General features: G+C 47.7%; 1 long non-coding RNA gene across 1 annotated transcript; it reads left to right on the top strand.

Annotated features, from left to right (window-relative positions):
- The first annotated feature begins 5,124 nt into the window (after positions 1-5,124).
- On the top strand, positions 5,125-7,283 carry LOC125513342. Its single transcript, XR_007285867.1, has 2 exons — positions 5,125-6,265; positions 7,043-7,283. It is a non-coding gene; the product is annotated as an uncharacterized LOC125513342 (long non-coding RNA).
- The last annotated feature ends 1,022 nt before the right edge of the window (positions 7,284-8,305 follow it).

The raw sequence follows: 8,305 nt of genomic DNA, 5'->3' as shown, positions 1-8,305 counted from the left end.
CCTCCCTTGTTGCTAGATAACTCCATAGATTGATCTTGGTGACATGTAGGAAAATTTTGAATTATTGCTACGTTCCCCAACAGATACCATGCTAAATTTCAACATTTTCACAGTTCATTTTGTAGTGATTTTCAATTTCACGGTCTTTTAGCTCTCTAAAAAATTAGGTAAATGACTGAAAAACAACAAATGATGTCAGAACATGTTGGAAATTGATGATGTCGCTTTGAATGCTGCATAGGAACACAAGAAGTCCGGAGTTCAAATAAGTTATTAAAAATAAAAAAGAGGTGCAATGCTGGTTAATTTGCTTCAAGAATTTCGGAATAGTGTAGACTGCACTGCACATAGCTTAGTGCAATCTATGCTATTCCGAAAGGCTTGAAGCTAATCAACGTGCAGGTGAGCATTGCGCCTCTTCATCATTGTCTCTGCACTCACGACTTATAAACTGCTCATACTGCCTCTCTCTTGGCGAGGTGGGACTAAAAATCAGCTTACTAAGAAACTCTAGTACCAGTTCATGCCATGAACCGGTACTAAAGGTCTTTGTGGGGGCCCCAGCCTGACCACAGCTGCACTGGCCTCATTAGTACCGGTTCATGGCATGAATCGGTACTAAAGGTTGCCCATGAACCTGTACTAATGATGCCCGCCCGCCTAGCCGTTGGAACCGGCATTAAGGGTCACATTAGTGCCGGCTCATATTCAAACCGGCACTAATGTGCTTCACATTTGACCCTTTTTCTACTAGTGATATATAATCCTAAGACTCAAAACATTTTGTTGTAGACTCAACAATGTCAGCGATTCGATCAAGCAGGGGGATCCTAAGTCAGGGAAGGCTCTGATTACCAACTTGTAACACCCACAATGCGGCTATATCTCCCACGTGTCAGGGCACGACTTAGATGCATAGCCGCATGGTAGGCATGTTGCAAGAGGGGTAATCTTCACACATCCCATGTACTGAATAAGAAAGGGATAAAGAGTTGGTTACAATCGCCACTTCACACAAATATAAGTTGAACATACATGATCCAGAGTACAATCAAGGTCCGACAAAGGAACCAAAATAAAAGAAGACAACCCCAAATGCTATATCCCTGATCGTCCCAACTAGGTCCACTACTGATCAACCGGAAAGGCACAAGACAACGACTAAGATCTTCATCGAGCTCCCACTTGAGCTTGGTTGCGTCACCTGCACTAGCATCATCGGCACCTGCAACTGTTTGGAAGTATCTGTGAGTCACGAGGACTCAGCAATCTCACACCCGCGAGATGAAGACTATTTAAGCTTATGGGTAGGAACGGGTAGTGAGGTGGAGCTGCAGCAAGCACTAAGCATATATGGTGGCTAACATACGCAAATAAGAGCGAGAAGAGAAGCAACGCAACAGTCATGAACTAGAAGTGATCAAGAAGTGATCCTGAATCTACTTACGTTCAAGCATAACACAAGAACTGTGTTCACTTCCCGGACTCCGCCGAGAATAGACCATCACGGCTACACACGCGGTTGATGCATTTTAGTTAAGTTAAGTGTCAAGTTCTCTACAACCGGATATTAACAAATTCCCATGTGCAACATAGCCGCGGACACGGCTCTCGAAAGTTTAAACCCTACAGGGGTGTCCCAACTTAGCCCATCACAAGCTCTCACCATCAACGAAGGATATTCCTTCTCCCGAGAAGACCCGATCAGACTCAGAATCTCGGTAACAAGACATTTTGACAATGGTAAAACAAGACCAGTAAGACCGCCTGATGTGCCGACATCTCGATAGGAGCTGCACATATCTCGTTCTCAGGGTAACACCGGATAAGCTAAGCGTACATGTACCAACATAACCCAAGTTTCTAGGGAACGGTCCCGCATGGTGCTCTGGTTCGGACCAACACTTAGAGAAGCACTGGCCCGGGGGGGGGGGGTTAAAATGAAGATGACCCTCGGGAGCGCGACTCCCAAGGGAAATGTATGTGGTGGTGAGGCAAATCTAAATCCAAGGTTGGGCCTTGCTGGAGGAGTTTTATTCAAAGCAAACTGTCAAGGGGTTCCCATAACACCCAACCACATAAGGGACGAAAAATCAAGGAACATAACACTGGTATGACGGAAACTAGGGCGGCAAGAGTGGAACAAAACACCAGGCATAAGGCCGAGCCTTCCACCCTTTACCAAGTATATAGATGCATTAATTAAGTAAGATATATTGTGATATCCCAAACATATCCATGTTCCAACAAGGAACAAACTTCAATTTCACCTGCAACTAACAACACTATAAGAGGGGCTGAGCAAAAGCGATAACAGAGTCGAACAACGGTTTGCTAGGAAAGATGGGTTAGAGGCTTGACATGGCAATATGGGAGGCATGATATAGCAAGTGGTGGGTAGCGCGGCATAGCAATAGAGCGAACAACTAGCAAGCAAAGATAGAAGTGATTTCGAGGGTATGGTTATCTTGCCTGAGATCCCGCAAGTAAGAAGAACGAGTCCATGAAGAAGACAAATGGACGTAGTCGGATGAATCCTCACAACTCCGCAATGAAACGGAAGCTAACAAGAGAAGCAAACTGGAAAGAAGCAAGCAACATAGTAAACAACCATCACATAAACATGGCATGATGCACAACCAAGTATGATGCATGTCCGGTTTTAAATATGCATAGCATGGCAAAGTGCACACACAAAACGACAAGTTAAGTGGAGCTCAATATGCAACGAGTTGCATATTGACGAAACACCACATCAATTATTTAGTTCACTCCCGGTTAGGTACTCAAATATTAAATGTTAGTTAACATGGCAAGAGGTGAAGCATAAAAAAACTATACTATCTAAACAATTTAAATGGGGCTGAATATAACAAACAACAAATCCGGTAAATTCCCCTAAGCATTTAGCAATTTAATGCAAACAACAATTTTAAACATTCTTGATGTTGTTATCATGATGTGGGTGACATGTGCAAGTTTTATGCAATTTTTATTATAAGTTGACATGAGCATATTATGAAGCATTTGTCATCGTGGCGGAAACAAAAGGGGTGCCATGGCAATGACAACGGAAATGGTTCCACGGGAACATTCTGGTTCCGGTAACTCGATTGAGATGCCGGTGCAAAAGGAAGTGTGATGGGAGCGTGTCATGCAAGATGATGGGGTGATCCCAGTTGCCGGGTTCCCACGGGTGGATGGTATGGCAACGAGGAGGGCCATGCAAGCGACAATTTCAGACACGGTGCAAACGCGGGGTTCATCTCATTCAACATACATGCATTCGGTCCATGGACGGTCGTCTCGATGGTTATACCTTTCGAAGCGTGCCTTATCGGAACGGATCAAGTTCATAGAGGGAAGTAGGCGTTCTCGCGACGGCGGTAGTGGAAGTACTCGTTCTCGCTTCGTAGATGTTCACACTCCATAGGTGTTCGGGGTCAAAACAAGGAACTTGACGTCCACGGGTCCTCGAGGGTCGATGGTACATGTTCTGTAGACGTTCGGGCGGCAGTAGTGTTACACGTTTTGAAGGGGAAGTAGAGGATCTCACGATCTCGGCGATGGTAGTGGTATATGTCATCGGTAGTCGAACATGGCGATCCGGAGAGCGTACTTGGCAACATGCACGTCGTTGGAAGTTGTACACAATCGTTGTCGGACTTGACGGGTTCAAGGTCTCCGGGTGTAGTTGTACTTGGCGTCTCATCGTGTAGTCGTTTGTCGTAGTCGGACTTGACAAAAATGCACACCGGCTGTAGTCGTACACGTTCGGAGAAGAACTTGTCGTTGAGGGACTTGGTGATTCCGGAGACGGCAGAAGACGAACTGGGCGGTCCTCGTTGACCTGGTACTTAGTGTTATTCCCTGTTCAGGGGTCAAGCTTGACGTCAACAGCAATAGAAAGTGGAGGTTCAAGACGCGAGGTGTGCACATGAGCCAAAAGTCATCGGCGCTAAACAGATGACCTTGGCAACCTTCGATGCAGGCAGCAGCAGGGGCTTGTCGGAGCAGGGGATCATGGGCACAGTGCTACGGTAGAGAAGACGGATCCGGTCGGAGGCAAGGTAGCGGCCGGTGCGAGGGTAGACGACGACACGGCAAGGAGCCATTCGGGGCGGAGGAAGGCAACGATGCAGGCGGCTGGAGATGGTGGCGGAGCTCTCTGCTCGTCCGTCAGGTCACCGGTGGTGCTGCAGCGAAGCGAGGTCGAGGAGGAGGCCAGGTCGGGGACAAAACTGGACACCGGCGTGGACCCTAGGGTGTCGCCGGACCTAGAGGTTGAGGCGACCGGTGGCGGAGCTTGGGGCGGCGTGCCATGGAGGTTCGGGCAAGGCTGTGGGAGGCGGGAGGTGGGGCACTTGAGGGCGCAGTGCGCCTAGACGACGCTGGGGACGAGGCGCAGGAGAGGAGAGGCGCTCGGGCCAGGCGCAGGTGCGACGGCTGCTGCGGGAGGCGCTCAGGATCGAGAGGGAGAGAGTGAGATGGGGATCGAGACGAGCGAGGGAGATGGCGGCAGTGCTGGGGATCGAGAGGGAGTGGGGTTTGGTCGGGTTAGTGATTGCAGCGGGGCTGCTAGGCCTTAGAAGGCTGGCCTAGGTGGGGCGCGGGGATGATCGAGCCTAGAGAGGCCGCGGGGAAGGGGCCGGCTTGGCAGGTTGCAGCTGGGCTGGAAGGCCCAGCCGGTCTCTTCTCTCTCCTATTTCCTTCTCTTTACATAATCACAGAAATAAGAGAAGGGAAAAGAGACAAGTGAAGGTTAGAGGAAGAATTTGGGCATGTGGTTCATTTTCTTGGACTCACAAAAATATGTTTGGTCCGAGAAAATCAGAAAAGGCCAGATCGAACGATAAGAATTCAAACTCATTTGAATTTAATCCAAATGGGTTTGAACTAGGACGAGGTTTTCGGAGTATCTAAAAATGTTGAGAATTTTGGTAGAGCTCCAGAAAATGGTAAAAGAATTATTGACAAGGCTAGAGAGTCGAAACTTGAAGAAGAAAAGGCCAAGGGATTTAATATGCAAGTGGGTTCATGTGTGATTCCAAAACAATGGAATATTTTATAATATCTCCCTAAATATGGGGAGGGTATGTTTTAAAGAGAAACCACCATGTGAGTTCCCTCGATTTAAATGAATCGAAGATCCATACAATTTAATTGCTTCAGTTTTAAAAATTAAATGACATGATGACATGATGCAATGCAAATGATGCAATGATGAATGCAACAAACCAACAACTCACACGACGAAACTCGGAAAACATGGAAGGCGTCTGAAACTCCGGTCTTGGGGCGTTACACTAGCCGTCCTATCCATTCCATTCTCGCAGCCGCCACCGCTCCTCATTTTCAGGTCCACCCCAACTAGCAGGCTCCACCTCTTCCTCCAGATCCAGCAAGTCAATCCTCCTCTGGACCGTCGGGTCTGTGATCCAATGGATCATGCGCGGCTCCTGCAACCCGCAGCTCCACCCATCGGACGCAACCTCCTCGATCCAATCTAGATCGGGAAGGAGTCCCTACCGCCGCGCGTCCTAGCCACCCTTTTCTTCGCTGGATCGCTGCCGCCGGCGCCTGCAGGAGCTCACCATCGATGATGAGCACCATCACGCCCTTCTCCCATCTTTCCCTTCTGTCTCGCTCTCCCTCCGGTCTCACATCTCTCCCTCTCTGTTTGCTCGAACAGGAGACAGTGGCGTCGCCTGGAGCGTCTCCACCGCTGACTCCCTCCGTCTATGGTTCCCCGGCCCCGCTCCCTTGCCGGAGACCCCAAGACGCTGCCTCACTGGAGATCCCAAGATGCTGCCTCACCAACAGGAGCAGCAGTAGACCATGGCGCCACCACCTCCTAGCACCGCTGCCCGCGACCTCGCCGAACCAGGCCACCTGCAGGCCAACCCCGCCGCCGCACCACCCGTGCAAGTCCCGTCAGCCATCGCCATTCTTTCTCCGGTGCCTCGTCCCCGTCGAATTTCTTGAGATCGCCACCCCTGCGCCTCAAGTCTCTTCCGCAGGAGCCCTGCAGTCCCGGTGCCGCCGTCCCACATCAAGCCTTTGCGCCTCTCCGCCAATTCCCTCTGTTGTGTCGCCCGCCCTCTTGCTTCCTCTACTTCGTTCTACGGAAGGACGACGAGCCCCTGCCTCGAGCATGTGCGCGCGTTGACTGCCCCTGGCCTGCCTCGAATGCCAGCCATGTCCTCGCGTGGGCGGCATCCCGTGGCCCAGCTTGACCCGCCTCCTACCGGGCCAGGCTACAAATGTGAGTGGCCGCACTAAAACCCCTGTGCTCTGTCGGGCCAGTAGATTTAGCCCGTTTCAAGTTTTTTTCTACGAATTTGCCTATAAATCCAGTGAATGCCAGTTTTGCATAAAACCCCCATAGACATCATGCATATAATAACTCCACAAACATGCATCGGTTTAAAATGTTGTAAACATGTAAAGTGCTTAGAATTTAATCTAGTTTCATAATATGCAACTTTCATCCATGTTAAAAATGTTTAAATTGGTGTTTACTTTAATTTGCATAATTAACATGTTAAAATGGTTTATTTCATAACTAAATAACCGTAGCTCCAAATTAAATGTTCTTTATATGTAAATGGGGTAGAAAAATGCATAGATTAACTTGCTGACATTACTTTGCATGTTTAACAACTCTAAAATATGATTTACGGCAGAAAAGTACCAAATTCAAAATATGCATGTGGGGATTACCGGAATTGTTGTTTGTTCTTTCTGGCCTCACTTAAACTTGCGTTAATTATGCTTCACCTCTTGCCATGTTTAACAACATCTAATATTGTTGGGTACATAATCGGGAGAGAACAAAATAAATGCATGTGGTGTTTCTCCAATATGCAACTCGTTGCATATTGAGCTCCACTTAATTTGTAGAATTGTTTGATTCTCTTTGACATGTGTTTGCCTCATTACACCGGACATGCATCATACTTGATTGTGCATCATGCCATGTTTATTGGATGGTTGTTTACCGTGTTGTTTGCTTCTTTCTGGTGTTTCTTCTTATTGATAGTTCCAGTAACGTTGCGATTGTGAGGATCAGTTCGTCTACTTCATGGATTCAATCATCTTCCTAGCGGGATTTCAGGAAAGATGACCCTCATCTTGGATCTCACTACTATCGTTGCTATGCTAGATGTCTTGATGCTATCGCTATGTCGCGCTACCTACCACTTGTTTATTGAGCCTCCCAAATTGCCATGATTATCCTCTAACCTTTTCGCCCTTCTGAGCAAACCGTTGTTTGGCTATGTTACCGCTTTGCTTAGCCTCTATTATAGCGTTGCTAGTTGCAGGTGCAGTTGCAGGTTGTTCCATGTTGGGACATGGATATCATGGGATATCACAATACCTCTTATTTAATTAATGCATATATATAGTTGCTAAAGGGTGGAAGGCTCGGCCTTATGCCAGGTGTTTGTTACTCTTGCCGCCCTAGTTTCCATCATACCAGTGTTATGTTCCTTGATTTTGTGTCCCTAACACGATTAGGGTTTATGGGCCCCTCTTAACAGTTCCCTTTCAATAAAATTCTTCCAGCAAGGCCCAACATTGATTTTAACATTTTCCATAATAATACTTGAACCTAATAATTAATTGGCATAGGGCATCATGAACCCGAGGATTTTCTACATAGCAGGGGGGCCAGTGCTGATGGTGTTGGTCCCAAATGGGCAGACTGCGGGGCCACCTCGGGGAAACTCGAGGTATTTGGTATACCTGTAGGCTGACCCATCTGGTGTACCCTGACAACGAGATCGCGCAACTCCTATCAGGCTATGTCAGTGCATTGGGAGGTCTTGTTGGACTTGTATTACCATTGTCGAAATGTCTTGTGCACCGGGATTCCGAGTCTGATCAGGTGTCCCATGATGGAGGATTGTCTCCGCAGATCATGAGCTTGTCATGGGCTAAGTTGGGACACCCCTGCATGGTTTTAAACTTTCGAGAGCCATGATCGCAGTTATGTGGCAGATGGGAATTTGTTGGTATCTGGTTGTAGAGAACTTGAAGTAAACTCAATTAAAATACACCAACAGCTTTGTGCAGCCGTGACTGTCTCTTTTCAAGTGAGTTCGAGAAGAGAACACGGTTGGGGTTATGTTTGAGCGTAAGTAGTGCAGGATCACTTATTGATCGTTTCTAGTTTGCGATCGTTTGCATAGCTTGTCATCTTACTCTTGTACTCGTGAGTTAGCCACCATACATTGCATATTCGCTGCTACCACCTCACCACTTTACCCCTTCCATTCCCTTTAAGCTTTACTAGTCTTGA

The sequence above is a fragment of the Triticum urartu genome, chromosome 6 (assembly GCF_003073215.2).
Source record: "Triticum urartu cultivar G1812 chromosome 6, Tu2.1, whole genome shotgun sequence".
Taxonomy (NCBI): domain Eukaryota; kingdom Viridiplantae; phylum Streptophyta; class Magnoliopsida; order Poales; family Poaceae; genus Triticum; species Triticum urartu.
Note: the sequence above shows the minus strand (reverse complement) of the source record. Positions and strands in the feature narration are given on the sequence as shown.